The sequence below is a fragment of the Phoca vitulina genome, unplaced genomic scaffold, assembly GCF_004348235.1.
Source record: "Phoca vitulina isolate PV1807 unplaced genomic scaffold, GSC_HSeal_1.0 scaffold2, whole genome shotgun sequence".
Classification (NCBI taxonomy): Eukaryota; Metazoa; Chordata; class Mammalia; order Carnivora; family Phocidae; genus Phoca; species Phoca vitulina.
In genome coordinates, this window is record NW_022589705.1 from 94562080 (window position 1) to 94579021 (window position 16942).

Sequence of the window (16942 nt, forward strand, 5' to 3'; positions counted from 1 at the left end):
ATTTTATCACGTGACATGTACATGTACGGAACTTCTAAAAAATAAATATGCATACACTGGAGGTTTGTGTTCAAAACTTTGTTACTGATGGAATAGTGCTATGGGAAAGGTTTGGAGACCACTGGGGGCCAAGCTGGCCACAAAGAGAAGCAAAGATGAAGAAGAAAGGACACTTTGGGAGAATTAGAAGGTTGGAGGTTCTTTGGATGCTAACCAAGGTCAGTCAAGGTGAGGGCAGTTAGCAAGTGAGAGAGATGGAGGTGAGGAGGACTGTGGACCCTGTTTGCTCTCAAAGTTGCGTGCACAGTGCCGAGTACGGGCTGGCGGGGGGCAGGGGGCATTCAGCGGGGGCTTACTGAGTGTTTTCCGAGTGGCCGAGTCTTGCTGGGAGGAATTCAAGTGGTGAACGCAGAGCAGAGCGAGGCTGAGCTGACTCAGGAAAGAGCATACCTGAGGAGAGGTCGCCAACCCCAAGATGACGAACGCCATCATGGTGGCAGGTGGCTTTCACCAGCAGGTTCCACGCTTCTGGATTTCACAGACGAAAATTTAGCAGACTAGGGGTGCCTGGCCAGCTCAGTCAGAGCATGTGACTCTTGATCTCGGGGTCGTGAGTTCGAGTCCCAGGTTGGGTGTAGAGATTACTTAAAAATAAAATCTTTAGGGGCACCTGGATGGCTCAGTCAGTTAAGCGTCTGCCTTCGGCTCAGGTCATGATCCCAGGGTCCTGGGATCGAGCCCCACATAGGGCTCCTTGCTCAGTGGTGAGTCTGCTTCTCCCTCTCCCTCTGCCTGCTGCTCCCCCTGCTTGTGCGTGCTCTCTCTCTCTGTTGAATAAAGTCTTTAAAAAAAATAAACACTTCTGAAAAAAATAAAATAAAATCTTTAAAAACAAAATTCAGTGGACTACGTTGGGCTGCTACTCTCCCCCACTTTTTCTGCAAGCAAAAAACATGAAGAAGGAGAAGGAGGAGGAGAAGGAGAAGAAGAGAAGAAACAACTCTGGAAGAAGACAAAGAAGAAGAAGAAAGAGGAAGAAGAAGAGAGGAAGAAGAAGAAGAAGAAAGAGGAAGAAGAAGAAAAGAGGAAGAAGAGGAAGAAGAAGAGGAGGAGGAGGAGGAAGAAGAAGAAGAAGAGGAAGAAGAAGAAGAAAGAAGAAAAGAGGAAGAAGAGAAAGAAGAAGAAGAAAGAGGAAGAAGAAAGAGGAAGAAGAAGAAGAAAAGAGGAAGAAGAGGAGGAGGAGGAAGAAAGAAGAAGAAGAAGAAGAAGAAGAAAGAAGAAGAAGAAAGAAGAAGAAGAAGAAAGAAGAAGAGAAGAAAGAAGAAGAAGAGAAGAAAGAAGAAGAAGAGAAGAAAGAAGAAGAAGAAGAAGAAGAAGAGGAAGAAGAAAGAGGAGGAGTACAAGAGGAGAAGGAGGAGGAACAACTCCGGACAACTATCATAATGAGAAAGAGACCATTTGAAAGAAGGGGCATTATTTTACTATATAGGAAAGATGTGACCACAGAATAAACTTCAGTCCTTTCAACCGAATGGGGGTTTCTTTGTGGAAGGCTCACTACACTGCCTTCTCCCCACTGGAAGACAGGCTTCAGGACCGGGAGGGCGGCGACATTGGCCGTTTTTGTTACCCAAGGGCTTGTGGAGAGAGTCTGAAGTCCCGCTCTGGAAGGGGAGTGGAACAGGGTCTTGCCATCCGAAATGTGCCCCCTCCAGGGCTGGTTCCCCAGTCCCTGAAGGAAGGATAAGGAGACAGGTAGCTGCCGTCCTGAGGCCCTCATCTGCCCGGTCTGCGTCGTGAGCACCCGTGAGATTCGGCTCTCTCACCCAGGAACCCTTCCTCTTGGTGCCCCTCTTGCCGTTCCTCAGCCCACTGACAGCGCACATGCGCACGGCTGCTCCTGACACCCACATTCGGCTCAGCGCTGCCACACGGCGGTGACACGTGGCTGGCAAATCCTGTGTGCAAGGATTTACAGTCTAGCCAGGAAGATGAAAACCACGTTGCCCTGCAGTGGCAATAAGAGGACAGAATGGGAGACGACTTCATCATCTGAGCCACTCCAGTGCCTGGAAGGGTGCTGGGCCCTTGCTGGCGCTTTGCAAATGTTGAATGAATGAATGAGAACTGGAACAGTCTTTGAGGAGAAGATAAACGGTGGGCCGAGCCTTGAAGAATGGGTGAGATCTGTCCAGGAGTGGAGGATGAGGTGTTTGGAAGGGTGGTGAAGGAGGGAGCGGCGTGAACATCGTCAATCAAGGACATCCATTCAACAAATATTTGTTGAGCACTTACTATGTATTGGGCATCGGATATAACAGATCTAATGGTTAAAAATACAAGTAAAGAAACACTTAAGGTTATTGCAGATAGTACTCAAGGTAAAGTGTTGAGAGAGTGCCAGGTGAGGGATGGGGGTTACTTTAGAAAGGGTGGTCCCAGAGCAAATGTCCCCAGGAGGTGATGTTTGTCCCATGATCCGGAGGAGGAATGTTTCAAGCAGAAGGAGCAGCAGGAAGGAGCTCGGTTTTGCCATCAGCTTGATGTTGTTGTGGTGGTCGACTCAGAGAAAGTCAGGGAAGGCTCACGAAGATGAACCAATGCGATTAGACCACGGGCATTGTGACTAGCCGGACAGAAGCATGCCAGGAGAATTCAGCTGATAAAGCTGCAAGACCTGGAAGACTCCAGGTAACTGTGGTCAGCAGAATAATGCCCCCGCAACTGTGCCCCGTCCGAATCCCCAGAAACTGTGACTATGGTATTTTACATGGCAAAGGGGGATTAAAACAGCAGATGGAATTAAGGCTGCTAACCAGCCGACCCTGAGATGGGAGATCTTCTCCGCCCTCCCAGCAGGCCCAGTGTGATCGCTGGGAAGAGGCAGAACCAGAGACGGCAGCCTGAGACTCAGTCTGATCTCGTTGGTTTTGAAGACGGTGAAAGGGGCCATGAGCGGGGAATGCGGGTGGCTTCTAGAAGCTGGAAAGGCAAGGAAATGGATTTCCCCCTGGAGCCTCCAGAAAGGAATGCAGCCCTGTTGACACCTTGATGTAAGCCCCACGGAGACCCAGCTCGGACTTCTGACCCCCCACAACGGTAAGGTAAGGTAATACATCGTCTTATTTTAAGCCACGAAGTTTGTGATGATTTGTTCGAGTAACCACAGGAAGCTGACACGGAATATAGAAATGGGAAGAGGCTGGGAGACTTCCAAGAAGCATGACGGAAACAGCCCAGACTGCCTTGATCAGACTGTTAGCAGAAGCACGACTGTGAATATTTCATTGTTCCCGGGGGGGGGGGGGGCGGTGCAGCCAACGGGAAAAGGCAGGTAAGTGGGTAAGTGCCACCCAAGGGAGAGACCAGCACGATGCAAGGTCATGACAACAGAGCCCCGGCACAGCAGCTCCCTTCCGCAAGGGAGGAGGTGGAGAGTGCCCGAGCCCTTCCCCTCCGTGGCCAGCGGATCCCCTCTGCAGCCGTGGAGGACAGTTTGGCTGCCACGGAAGGACCCCCGCCTCCTCCCCCATGCTCGGAAATGCAGGAAGCTGGGGCATGCCTCAGGGCCTTGGCCGCGGCGGCTGTAGGCAGAACACAGGACCACACGCGGAGCCTGAAACACGGAAAGCTGTTCCCCCACAGGGTGATAAGCGAGCACAGGCTGCTAGGGCTCTGGAGGTCGTGGGAAGGAGGTGTCGGGGCTCACGGCCCATCCTTAGGCAGCCGAGCTAGCAGGGGCCTTTCCTAACAGGTCATGACTCCAGGCCTCAGAAGCAATGAGGGGTGCAGCAGAGAACACACAGCCCTTTAGAGGATACCTAAACTATCGTGAGCAGACCATAAGGGCACGTAAGGACTCAGGCCCCCTCTTCCCTGGGGTGCGTCCTCAGCGCACCATGACCTGCGCGCACCGCTGGGCTCTGCTTGGGTCACTTCATGTAACGTTCACAACGTGTTCATAATTCTCCCTGGAAATGGCAGCCTGGCCTTCCAGTCAGGTGATTTGTCATAATTTATTCAATCACGCTTCCTCTTTTCTTTTTTTTAAAGACTTTATTTTTAAGTCATCTCTATACCTAACGTGGGGCTCAAACTCACGATCCGAAGATGAAGAGTTGCACGCTCTAGCGACTGAGCCAGCCAGGCGCCCCACTGAACCAGCCAGGCACCCCCCCTTTTTTTTAGCTAATAGAGTAATTCTGAAATGAACCTTTGTTCACTATTTTGATGGCTTATTTAATATTACTAAGTTTAATTAGATATAAATAGGTTGTATTTTTAAAAAAATATTTACTTTGCTCTTTCCTCCAAATGGACCATTAGTCCAGATCCGTATGAGGAAGCACAGATGGGGAAATAACACAGGAGAAGCATAACACATCCAGGCAGTCAGGCCCAACTTGGTTTCCAGGACTCCTCATTTCCGGAGACAACGGTGCAGAGCGTTTTTTCCCCTCCTTGGTGCACCTGGGGAGCGTCTGGTTTGGGGCTTGGCAGAGGCCAAGACAAAACTCATGCTGTGTGTGAGTCTTATCAGCCAACATGCCCAAGGAAAATGTGCTCCCTTAGCAGCGTCCAGAGACCAGAAGAGTAATAAAGCCACGCAGGCCCCCGGGGAGAAATGGCTGGTCCTACAAGCTCTCAGTGCCAGGCGGGACCCAGGTGTCACAGAGTGCACCTGTTTCTCACCTGAACGGGGATGGAGAGAAAAGAGACAGGGACTTCTCCGTCCACTCTACCAAGGAGGGGGTAAGTGCTGAGACTACTGTCACTGTCCCGTGGGAAGAGGACACCTGTGGGGGAAGGGGAAGGCTCCAGAAATGCTTCTAGCAAGGAGAGGCCAGCACTGCTCCTGCCTTGCCTGGAGGGGTGGCCAGCCCCGGGAGAGCAGTGGGGGGAAGCAGCTTCCCCTAATGTCCCAGCTCAGACACAGGACAGGGACTTGAGTCCAGAGCTAGTGAAGTATGGGAGGCTGGGGCACATCAGAGGTGCCACCTTCCCTCCAGCCCCTGCCCCTACCCGGTTTTGTTCTCCCCCACATCCCCATTTCCAGGGGCCAAGAGCAAGCCCCCAGAGTCCCTGACCACAGCCCTGTCTCCCACAGAGGCTCCAGCCCACGCTGGTGCTAGTGACTCTGAGCACAGCCTTTGGCTTGGCCTTCCAGTATAGTTACAACATCGCCAAGGTCAACAAGCCCAACACGGTGGGCACAGGGCGGGTGGGGGGCTGCCGCCATCTTTCTTCCTGTTGTACTCCCCTGGATGCCCACCTCTGGAGACCAGGGGATGATTAGAGTTGTTTCTCCCCAAAGTATCATCCTTTCCAGTCATATTGGGACAGAGGGGTGGGGAAGAAGTAGACCTGAGTTCCCTGCCGGGGGCTTTGAGCTTTCGTCCCACTGTCCTTCCCCTGAGAAGGCCACTTGCAGATGGCAAAGAGAATGGGGTCAAGGACTGAACTGTGGAGGTTCAGGTTCCTCCTTGAACCATGGAGCATCTAGGGATCGGGACTGGGGTGAGAGGAAGCAAAGGAAAAGGAGAAGGGGTCCTTGTTGAGTGGGGAAGATCCCAAGGGCAGAGTGTCCCCAAGGCCTCGTAAGACATACAAATCAAGAGGGATGGACAGCCCCTGCTGATGAGTCAAGATGAGGACCGGGGTGCCTGGGTGGCTCAGTCGTTAGGCGTCTGCCTTCGGCTCAGGTCATGATCCCAGGGTCCTGGGATCAAGCCCCACGTCGGGCTCCCTGCTCAGCGGGAAGCCTGCTTCTCCCTCTCCCACTCCCCCTGCTTGTGTTCCCTCACTCGCTGTTGTCTCTCTCTGTCAAATAAATAAAATCTTAAAAAAAAAAAAAGGTGAGGACCAAGAACTGACCATGGCTTTGACCTCATGGAGGGCATGGATGACCTTGACAAGAGCAGGTGCAGTGGGCAAAGGCTTGACTGGAGTGGGTTCAAGGGACAGTGGGTGGGATGGAGGACAGGCAGCTATTTGCAGGAGTTTTATTGCACAAGGGAACAAAACATGAAGCTCAGTGAAGGGAGGTGAGGGAGTCATGTTAGGTTTTATAAGGCAGGAGTCTTGTTTGTGTACTGAGAGGTAGTAGGCAATAAAAAAAGGAAGGAGCAGTGATGCAGGACACACAGGGGACAACTGCAGGGAGAAAGTCCCAGAAAGAGCTAGGACAGGACCCACAGTCTATTACCGTTCATTTGGGTATATGAGTTCTGCCATACTTTTATGAAGTCATTCGTTTATAGCTGTATTTTTTCACAACTGTTTTAAAGGAGGCAGGAGGCACTGTACTAGTTGCTCATGGTGTGTGTTAATATACCTACAATGATCTTTTCTCTGTCATGAATGTACCATCATCATATCACACTGCATGCTCATGAATTCTCTATTAGACATATATTGTCTCTATAACCGACGAGGAAACTAAGACTTATAGAGGTAGGATCACTTGCCCAAAGTCACACAGTTAGTAACAATATTTCTTTTTCTTTCTTTCTTTCTTTTCTTTTCTTTTTTTTTTTTTTGAAGCATGATTTCTTTTTTTTTAAAGATTTTATTGAGAGAGAGGCACCTGGGTGGCTCAGTTGGTTAGGCAACTGCCTTTGGCTCAGGTTATGATCCTGGAGTCCTGGGATCAAGTCCCACATTGGGCTCCTGGCTCAGCAGGGAGCCTGCTTTTTGCTTCTCCCTCTGCCCCTCTCCCCTCTCATGCTCTCTCTCTCTCTCAAATAAATAAATAAAATCTTAAAAAAAAAAAAAAAGATTTTAGGGACGCCTGGGTGGCTCAGTCGGTTAAGCGTCTGCCTTCGGCTCAGGTCATGATCCCAGGGTCCTGGGATGGAGCTCCATGTTGGGCTCCCTGCTCAGTGGGGAGCCTGCTTCTCCCTCTCCCTCTGTCTCCTGCTCCCCCTGCTTGTGCTCTCTCTCTGACAAATAAATAAAACCTTAAAAAAATGTTTAAAAAAATATTTTATTTAAAAAAAAGATTTTATTGAGAAAGAGACAAGAGTGCGTGAGTTGGGGCAGGTAGAAGGAGAGGGAGAGGGAGAATCCCAAGCCGACTCCCCCAATGAGCGTAGAGCCCAATGTGGGGCTCGATCTCACAACCCTGAGATCATGGCCTGAGCCAAAACCAAGAGTCGGACGCTCAACAGACTGAGCCACCCAGATGTCCCTAACAGTAACTTTTTAGCAACTTTTTGTGCAGTCTGTTTCCTCATCTCACCCCACACTACAGTAGGCTTTTTTATTCTCAGGTAACAGCAGAGACTCAATTGTGTCCTAGGGCTACTGGCAGAAACACCCTTCAGTACAATGACAAGGGGCAGCTGTGAACATTACATCATCATCTCTCATGAGATGCCCAGTGTTCTTGGCTGCAGATGGAACAATGTTTTCCAGGTTTTAAAGTCATTATGAGGTTTCATTATAAAACCTACTTGGAGAGACACAGAACTTTCATGGACAAGAATGGTCTTGTACTCTGTCCACGTTTCCTCTCAGTGGCTTGCTGGGGTTGCTGAGAGTCGGCCTGCTGGTTGACAGGTGCAGCAGGTAAAGAGGAGACATGCTGACCTCACTGAAACCACGCTGTTCTCTAGGAAACTGTGCATGCCGTGGGGAGTTGGTGTGATCTTGGAAATCAAGAGGCCTAGAGTCTGGTCCCCACTCGGCCACAGACTCCATGTCCTAGAAGCAAGCCCCTGAATTTCTCGGGATTTCCTCCCCATGTCCATTGTACCGAACAGCGTTCCCTCCATCAGCTTCCCCATGGAGGTGGCACAGCCTTGGAGAGCAGAGTGCTTGACGGCACTTAGCGTATGCCTGCCCAGCGCTTCCAGCAGGTGCTCAATAAGTGCTTATTGACCGGGTTTAATTCCCAACCAGGTGACCCGGGACTCTAAGCTGTAACAGCCACAGCCCCTCCCTGGGCGGCCTTGGCAGCATTGTTGTTCTGAGGTTTGGGGTTCAGACTGAGTCACTGCACGTGCCCCCGTCTCGTGCTTCGTGTGAGAATGAAGAATAGTTCTTTGTACTTTGCTCGGTTAACACAGCAATCTTCATGCCTGAGCCGGGTGCTGCAAGGACGTGACTCTGCAGATAAAGAAGGATGCCTAGGTCAAGGTTCCCAGAAGGAAGGGCGTGAGCCGAGATCTCAAGGCAGGTACTATGGTATTCCCTTTGGCCAGATTCCACCCTTTGTTTTTGTTTTTTTAATATTTTATTTTTGTAATGTATTGTATGTATTTTTGTAATGTATTTTGTAATGTATTTTGTAATGTCTACACCCAGTGTGGGGCTCAAACCCACAACTGCAAGATCAAGATCACAGGCTCTACCGACTGAGCCAGCCAGGCACACTTCGATCCCACTCTTTGAAGTTCACAGTTACACTTGGACTTGATGTGCCAAGGGTGGCAATTAGTAGGAGGGAGTGGAAAGCCCTCTAAAGAAAACTAACATTTAAAAATCCATAGCCATTCAATTTTCACACGTAAAAGAAAACATTGCCAATTGAAAATTAATTCTTTATTAAAGCAGGACCATAGGACCTCTTCCTCTAAGTACTTTAACAATCTGCCGTATGTTGTGTACTTGAAGAAAACATGCAGCATATTGTAAGGATTCCACAACTCAGGCTTCCTTGTAACTCGGACTGTGCTGTTCTCGGCTTGACCAAGAGTGACTGAGCTGTTCTAGAAGCCCAGGCTTGGCCGCCACTCCCTTGCCTGAACCCCGCAGTCCCCGAACTTGGGACCTCGGTGATGGTCTCATCACTGTCCTCATTTTACAGATGAGGACCCTGAGCCCAGGAGGTGAGGTGGAGTCAGCCTTGTCCACGTGGGGTCTGGACAGCCCTGAGCTAAGCTAAGGCTTTCTGGTCCTCGGGAAGGGCTGGAGGTGGGGCAGGCATGTGTGGGCTGTTTGTTCTCTTTGGGCCCCAGGGCTGGCTGATCACCTGCTCTCAGGGTTCGGGCTCTGGTGGCAGTTCTCTCCGGGGCTGTGGCCACCCCAGCTGGTTGAGAAAACCAGTGTGCATACCCAGTGAGCCCTCAGCGTTGCCGAGCAGGTGGTTTTTGTAGCACTCCTACGGCTACCTGTCAGGAGGGGTTTCTGGGTTTCTGTTTGGAGACACCCCCCCACACACACACACCCCTACACACACACATAGCCGCTCCTGGCACCTGCTGCTCACTGACTCAGTGCACCTGTGTCCATCAGGGTCCTGCGGTTCTCAAAGGTGGGCAGGGAGCACGGAGACCACAAAGGGTGGTGCAGAGCCCACAGCCACCCCACAGCTCCCTCTCCCTTCCTGACCCCCTTTGTCAAGACCTGCGCCGAAGTTGGGGGGGTGAGGTAGGCAAGGATGCTATTGTTGCAAGTCAGCGTGGGGCATGGAGTGGTCTGGAAGGGAGCAGTGGGCCCTGGGGGCAGGCAGGGTACATCCAGCACAGTTCCCTGTTTTCAGACACTCTCCTTCACAGACTCATGGCTTTCCAGCCTTGAAAGGGGTCTTACAGATCATCTTGTCCACTCTGTATCACATCTGCTGTGGGAGTCCCCTCTTTGGCATTCCTGACGACCTTCGTCTAGCCTAGTCTCTCTTGAATCCCACCAAGGATGGGACAGATCTTCAGGCTGCAGGCCGTGTTGGGCAAGCCCACGGGTACCGCGGCCCGCCGAGGCCGAAGGGGAAGTGGGTGGCCGAAGCGCCCGGCTCTGCCAGGTTACTGGAGGACACAGATGAGGCCGAGAGGTGACCTCTGGTTGGGTGATGAGCAGCTTGGGGGACGTGGGTGAGGAGGGCAGCTCTGGTGAGTGAGGGGGACAGACGGTGCCCGGGAATGGAAGGGGGAGACTTGGAGACGAGGGGCACACAGCTCAGGGGCTCTGCTGTAGAGAAGATGGGGGTGCTGGAGGGAAGAGGGTTTTCCAGCAGGAAAGATGCAGGGTGCTTGGCTGCTAGCAGAACACCCCGGGCCGGGCAGTGGGTGCAGGAGCGAGCAGCAGTGGAGGGGCCCCTTGGACATTTTCTTCTGGTTGCTTCTATTTCCTCAGGAAATAGGAGACAAGGCCATTGTGGTGGGGTGGGGTGGGGGGACAAAAAGCCTACAAGAACACAGTGTGGGGAGGCGCCTGGGGGGCTCAGTCAGTTAAGCATCTGCCTTTGGCTCAGGTCACGATCTCGGGGTCCTGGGATGGAGCCCCACGTAGGGCTCCCTGCTCAGTGAGGAGCCTGCTTCTCCCTCTGCCCCTCCCCCGCTCATGTTTTTTTTCTCTCTCTCTCTCTCTCACTGTCAAATAAAGTCTAAAAAAAAAAAAAGTGGGATTTATTTTGTTTTGTTCATAAACATTTTGAAATTACCCAAATTCCACACAGATTCCTATATGGGTGGATTCACCACCACGGGCCTTTGAAGAGACTCAGAACCAGTAGGTGCTCAGTGAAAGGCCATTAACAGTAAGGATCCTGGAGCGGCCGAGTGTGGTTTGAACTTCAGCGGGAATCTGGGAGGGGGCTGCCCCCGGCAAGAGCCCCTGGCCGGCTGGCCGCCCTCCCTGCCCTCACAGCGGCGGCCGCTCATCTTTGTTCCTGGAGACACACGCCCGCTCAGTGAGGTTAACTGGCTCAGCCTGGTCCCCTGTCCTGGCTTCCAGGGGTTCGCCGGTTCCCTGCCAGCGCCCTGTACCCCAGACCTTCCAGAAGGGGCTCCCACAGCCACAGCACTGGGCCCTTGCCACTCCCGACCCCAGCCTCTCGTGAGGTAGAGCGTGTGCCATTTCCAGTCATAACATTAGGAACAAGATGCAGCTTCCTTTCCTTTAGGGCTCACACTTTTAAATCCTACCCTTAGGAAGAAAAACGATGCTCTTCCTGCAAAGTGAATTAATAACATATCTTTTAAATATTATAATGATTTTCTCCACTTTTAAATGTGGAGCCCCTTTGTGGCTGGGTCCCGGGCAGCCCCATCCTGGCAAAGACTTGGTCCCTGCTGCCCTTGGCTCTCATGGGGGGGGGGTACAGAATGTGGGGGGCCAATGACTTTGAGAGAGGGAGTCAGGGCACGGGGAGGTCCGCGGGAGGGTGCCCAGTGCCTCCAGGGTCGTTCAGAAGGGTGATGAAACAGCTCGGCACGGCAGGGAAGATTCCGGCGGCCCTGCTGGCCCCCCCGCCGCCTCCCCATGCCTGCAGGCGGCCCTCGGCGGCGCCCAAGCAGAGGACTGACCGCTTCCAGGATGGAGAGGCGCTCCGAGACGCAGGCTCCAGTGGGACGGGATGGAGGGGCTCTGGGGCCCGCGCATCCGCGGCAGCTCAGGGGCGCGCGTGGTCGGTGGAGAACACGGTCAAGGTCAGAGCCAGCCTCATGGCTGGTTGGTGGTGAGGGCTGGGAGCTGGGAGCTGGACCCGGGTGGGCACCATCACAGTGTTGGGGACCCAGCTGGGGTCAAGGGAGCATACCACACCAGGAAAACAGTGGGCTGTGGCCAGAGGTGGGCCGAGCTCCTGGGGAGCGCCCCCTGCCTCCCTAATGCCGGTGAGCAGTCACCGACGTGGAGGACCGGCCCGAGGAGGCCCAGGGCGGCCTGACTGCGCTGAACCTCTTTCTGTTTCGGCCTGGGCAGCTCTCTGGGATCAAGGCGGTACTTGGGCCGTGAGGGGCAGCCGGTGTACCCAGCAGCAGGAGGGGTGGGCGAGCGGCAGGGGTGAGGCCTGCGGGGGCTGCGGGCCTGTCGCCTGTGCAAGGCTCTCCCTCAGAACTTCCGGTCCCGCTGAAAGCCGTTTGATTTCCTCACGGCCACCAAAGTCTCCCTGCGCCCCCCGGAGCAATAGGGTTCTGCGCTCTGGTGCCGAGGGGCTGGAAATTCTGTCCCGTGGATACTGTTCCAACACCGATGGGAGGAAGCCCGGAGGTTCTGTCTCCCAGATCTACCGCTCCCCACGGGCCTGCCTTGCTTTTCTCTTGCTGCAGAAACTTTTTCTTTCCTGCTTAGTCCCCAAGAGTCCCCCAGTCTCCTGCCCATAGTCCTCCCCCCTCTCCTCTGCAGGAGGCCCGCTAGGCTGGAATGAGCTGGGGGTCAAACAGATTTCAGGCTCCTGGGGGATGGTGGTTAGTTGACACAGCTTGGGTCAGGAGCCCGCCTTGGACTCACTAAATGTGGCCGATGGTGGCCTCACTGCAAACATGGTTCTTTTGCTGTAACTCTACCCGTGGTGTGGCAGGAAGGAGATCTGAAAAAAGGGAGAAGAGTGTCGCGTCCAGAAACATCGCAGGCTGTTTGGGTAGCCCAGCTGGGGTTCCAGGAACGTGTCAGGAATAGGTGGGGTCAGGCCTTCAGGGACTTGAGGACGTTTCGAAACTGTGTGATGTTAGGAGTGGTGGATAGCCCCGGCAGGAGCCACGGAAGCCACACCACCAGGCGTGGCCTTCAGAAGTGCGGTGTGTGCCACGTGCTGCGGGCTGGGCCGGGAGAGGCTGAGCCTGGGGTCAGCGGGGCCCAGACTGAGCAGCAAAGAGTCTGACGAGAGGGCCCAAGATGGTAGAAGAGGAAAATGACAGAGGAGTCGTGGAGAAGTCTCATTCAGCTCCCATTTCTTTCTCTTTTTTAAATTTTATTTTTATTTTTTAGTTAACATATAATATATTATTTGTTTCAGAGGTACAGGCCTGTGATTCATCAGTCTTGTATAACACCCAGTGCTCATTCCATCACGTGCCCTCCTTCATGCCCATCACCCAATTACCCCAACCCCCCCACCCCCTTCCCCTCCTGCAACCCTCAGTTTGTTTCCTATGATTAAGTGTCTTATGGTTTGTCTCCCTCTCTGGTTTCGTCTTGTTTCATTTTTCCCTCCCTTCCCCTATGATCCTCTGCCTTGTTTCTTAAATTCCACGTATCAGTGAAATCATGTGATAATTGTCTTTCTCTGATGGACTTATTTCGCTTAGCATAATACCCTCTAGTTCCATCCATGTGCTTGCAAATGGCAAGATTTCATTTTTTGGTGGCTGAGTAATATTCCATTGTATATATAGACCACATCTTCTTTATCCATTCGTCTGTTGATGGACATCTGGGCTCTTTCCATAGTCTGGCTATCGTGGACATTGCTGTTATGAACATTGGGGTGCAGGTGCCCCTTCGGATCACTACATTTGTGTCTTCAGGGTAAATACCCAGGAGTGCAGTTGCTGGGTCATAGGGGAGCTCTATTTTCAACTTTTGAGTCAGCTCCCATTTCACAGAGGCAGATCCTGGGGCTCAGAGGGGCCACCGCTGGCCCCCGGGGGGCCGGGCAGAGCCAGGCTCCACCCCAGGCCTCCAGACTCCAGGTCACAGCCCTTCTTACCCCCCTGCCCCCCACCACCTCCTTCCTGTCCAAGGGGTCCCCTAGGCTTTCAGGACTGTTGTCAAGTCGGGAAGCCAGGGGCCTGGGACTTTGGGCCTCTCCTCACGACCCCTGCGCCCTTATTTTAGATCAACCACTATGCAGACATGATCTACATGTCCGCGGGCGTGGAGGCCACTCACCCCCAGTATGTAACAGTGGGCGTTGCCATGGTCAACATGGTGATGACTGTCATCTCGGTGAGTGACCCGGAAGCGCCCCTCCCCTCGCGGGTCTCCGAGCAGGGGCCCAGCAGGCACACAGGAACCCCGGGGGTTCGTGGAGAGGTGTGGTGGCACTGGTCCTGGGGTCACTTGAAGGACGTGGACTCTGGGACCCCTCCTGTGACCTTGACCAGGCCACTTCTCCTTCAAATTCAAGTTTCTTCCTTCGTAGAGTGGTTGCGGTGGCTGTGCAGTAAAACTTATCTCAGAGTTTTATATGTAACCTGTGAACCACTCACGCCTTGCTATAGATGCTGTGTTCAGAAAGTAAATCAACAGAGGAACGCTCATTCACAAGGTCAGGTGGCCGCGACCCCAGCGTTCCTTTCTCTAGAACCTCTGCAGGTGTTTTACTCTTGTTTCGGTTGCTGTTTCTTGAGTTGGCTGTGAGGTTAAAGGTCTTTTAGGAAGTTATTAATTACTTTCTCGAATTTCCTCCAGAGCCGGTTTAAGCCCCAGTCAACTTCCAGGGGATTTAAGGAGGCAGGAGCGGAAGGGTGATGGGAGAGGGACAGGAGGGACCAGGCCCGGCCCCCCCCACCCTTCCTGGAGTCCTTCTGTCCACCCCCCTCCTGCTGACTACCTTGTGTCCCCCTCCTCTGGGCGGGGGGAGGATCCCACCCTCTCCTGGGAGCCCTCCCCTCTAGGAGATAACCAGAACCCTCCATCCGCCCACCATCCTGCCCCGGACCCTCACCTCCCTGGAGGAACAGCCCCGGGTGCTGGGCCTTGACCACGAAACTGGTCTTCTTTCTCTAACTTTTTATACAAACATTATACAAAATGCCATTTTGCTGCTGTCAGGCCCTCGTTGAAGGGCAGCAATAATCCCAGTCTGTAGGGCTGTTGGGAGGATTGGAAGTGACCCCACGGGGCCTGGCACCGGGTCGGCCCTCAGTGGGGCACTGTTGTTGGTGCTGCTGGCAGGCTTGGAGTAGAGCCGGAAGTGTTACGGGAAATGGAAGGATGTAGGGGAAGTTAGCTGGAAAGAGCAGGGCTCAAGCTTGGAATATTCAAGAAGGAACGTGCCTGTCCAGGAAGTGGAAAGGGGGTATGTGTGGGTTGAGTGGGGCCTGCACGATGGGAGGCCAGACTCTGACGGCCACACCATGAATCGAAGCAGCAGGAAATGTGGGGGAGCTATTTTTTAATACAGGTTTTATGGCCATTTGGGTAAGGGGAGTCCAGCCAATCACCGTCACAGCTCCTGAGGGAGGGGACATGTTCTAGTTTCCATATTTGTTGCTTTGACCTCTTGGGGCCTTACTGACCCTGGAGGGGTAGCCCCCGCCTCCTGCAATTAGCCAATTTCTAGAAAGAGCAAACAACTTGGCCAGCGAGTGCACCTTCCATAGGAAATCAGCCGATCCAGAGCCCACAGCCCCAACCACGTCTTCTGCAGGCTCTCACACTCTGGGCCACGACCCACCAGCTGTAAGCGCCCCTGGGCAGGTGTGGGACAGCCAGGGACAGCCCCTGTGCCCCCAGAACCTGCTGAGATTGTTCAGACCAGCCAACGCTCACGTGCCTTCCCCTAGAAACCGCAGTAAGGGCTCCTGCCCACGTTTCTGCCCCTCCCTCTGCCTCCTGACCAACTTGGTGCCTCCCTATGTGTTCCTACGTGAGGGTTTGGGGGTCGGGGAGCGGAGATCTGGGGTCTGTGGATCACGGGAACAAGGGAGGGGAGTGGTGATGAGTCTGATCACACGGACATCACCCTGCTGTCAAAATAAGCCGCCACGATCCCCTAGGGCCGTAGGGGGGTACTGGTGGAGGGAGTGGAGCGGAAGCCACTCAGAGGCCCAAGAATTCCAGGTCCCGGTGCCATGGAGGCTCCTGACCATCCACCCTTCCCCTGCAGGCTGGCATCCTGCAGCCGGGGAGGCGGCCCCTCCTGCTGGTCGGCTCGGTGGGGAGCACGCAGCAGGGTGGGGGGGGGCCCTGTAGCACCGCTAGACCAGGTGGCCCCCACACCCCTCCTATGCGAGTCGTCTGTGATGCCCCGTCCTGAAGTGAGGTTGGGGGGGAGCTTCGCTCACCTACACACATACAGGCAAACAAGTGGGTAAATGGGACGCTTCATAACGTGAAGGCAAAACAGGAAACGTTTTCAGTAAAATAGGTATTTCTTTTTTTTTTTTTTAAGATTTTATTTATTTATTTGCGAGAGAGAGCACACGAGCAGGGGCAGAGGCAAAAGGAGAAGCAGGCTCCCCGCAGAGCAAGGAGCCCGATGCGGGGCTCGATCCCAGGACCCCGGGATCATGAACCAAGCTGAAGGCAGATGCTTAACCGACTGAGCCACCCAGGCGCTCCTAAAACAGGTGTTTCAGTAAGTAAATGTTCAGGCACCCACTGTGCTAGAAAGTGGCGGCAGGATGAACGGAGTGGGCTCAGGAGAAGACAGGTCCGAAGTCGCTCCGTGGAAGAAATACAAGAGGACAGAGCGGCGGCCAGCATGAATGACAGAACGCGCTCATGTCGGGATCTGAGATGAGAGAGGAACATGATGCTCAGGCACATGAGAAGGTTAGGACAGAGCACGAGAGGAAGGCCATGATGTTCTAGCAAATGCGCTTGGTCTGATTTAGAGACCTGCAAGTAAAACACCTGCCCAGGTTGTAAAGTCAGGCCAAGTTCTCCTCTCAAAATCCTACCACATGTCAAGCTATGTACCCGTCTGTGATATTAAAACCATCTTGGGGACCAGATGGGAACAAAGTGGGAAATGAAACTAGTATGAGAAGCTGGAAAGTCATTGGGATTATAGTTGGCCCTCGAACAACGTGGGGTTAGAAGGGCCTCGACCCCCCATGCAGTCAAAAATTCAAGTATAGGGGCACCTGGGTGGCTCAGTTGGTTAAGCATCTTCCTTCGGCTCAGGTCATGATCCCAGGGTCTTGGGATGGAGCCCTGCATCAGGCTCCCTGCCTGGCGGGAAGCCTGCTTCTCCCTCTCGCACTCCCCCTGCTTGTGTTCCCTCTCTCGCTGTGTCTCTCTCTGTCAAATAAATAAATAAAATCTTAAATAAATAAATAAATAAAATCTTTAAAAAAATTCAAGTATAGCTTTTGACTCTGTCAAAACTCAACAGCCTGCCGTTGACCAGGAGACTTATCAATAACAAGAACAGTCGATTAATACCTATTTTGTATGTAGTATGTATTATATGCTGTATTCTTATGCTAAAGTCAGCAAAAGGAAAGAAAATGTCATTTAGAAAATCCTAAGGAAGAGAATATATTTACACCACTGGACCGTATTTGTCGAAAAAAGTTCGTGTGTTTGTGGACCCGCTCAGTTCAAACCC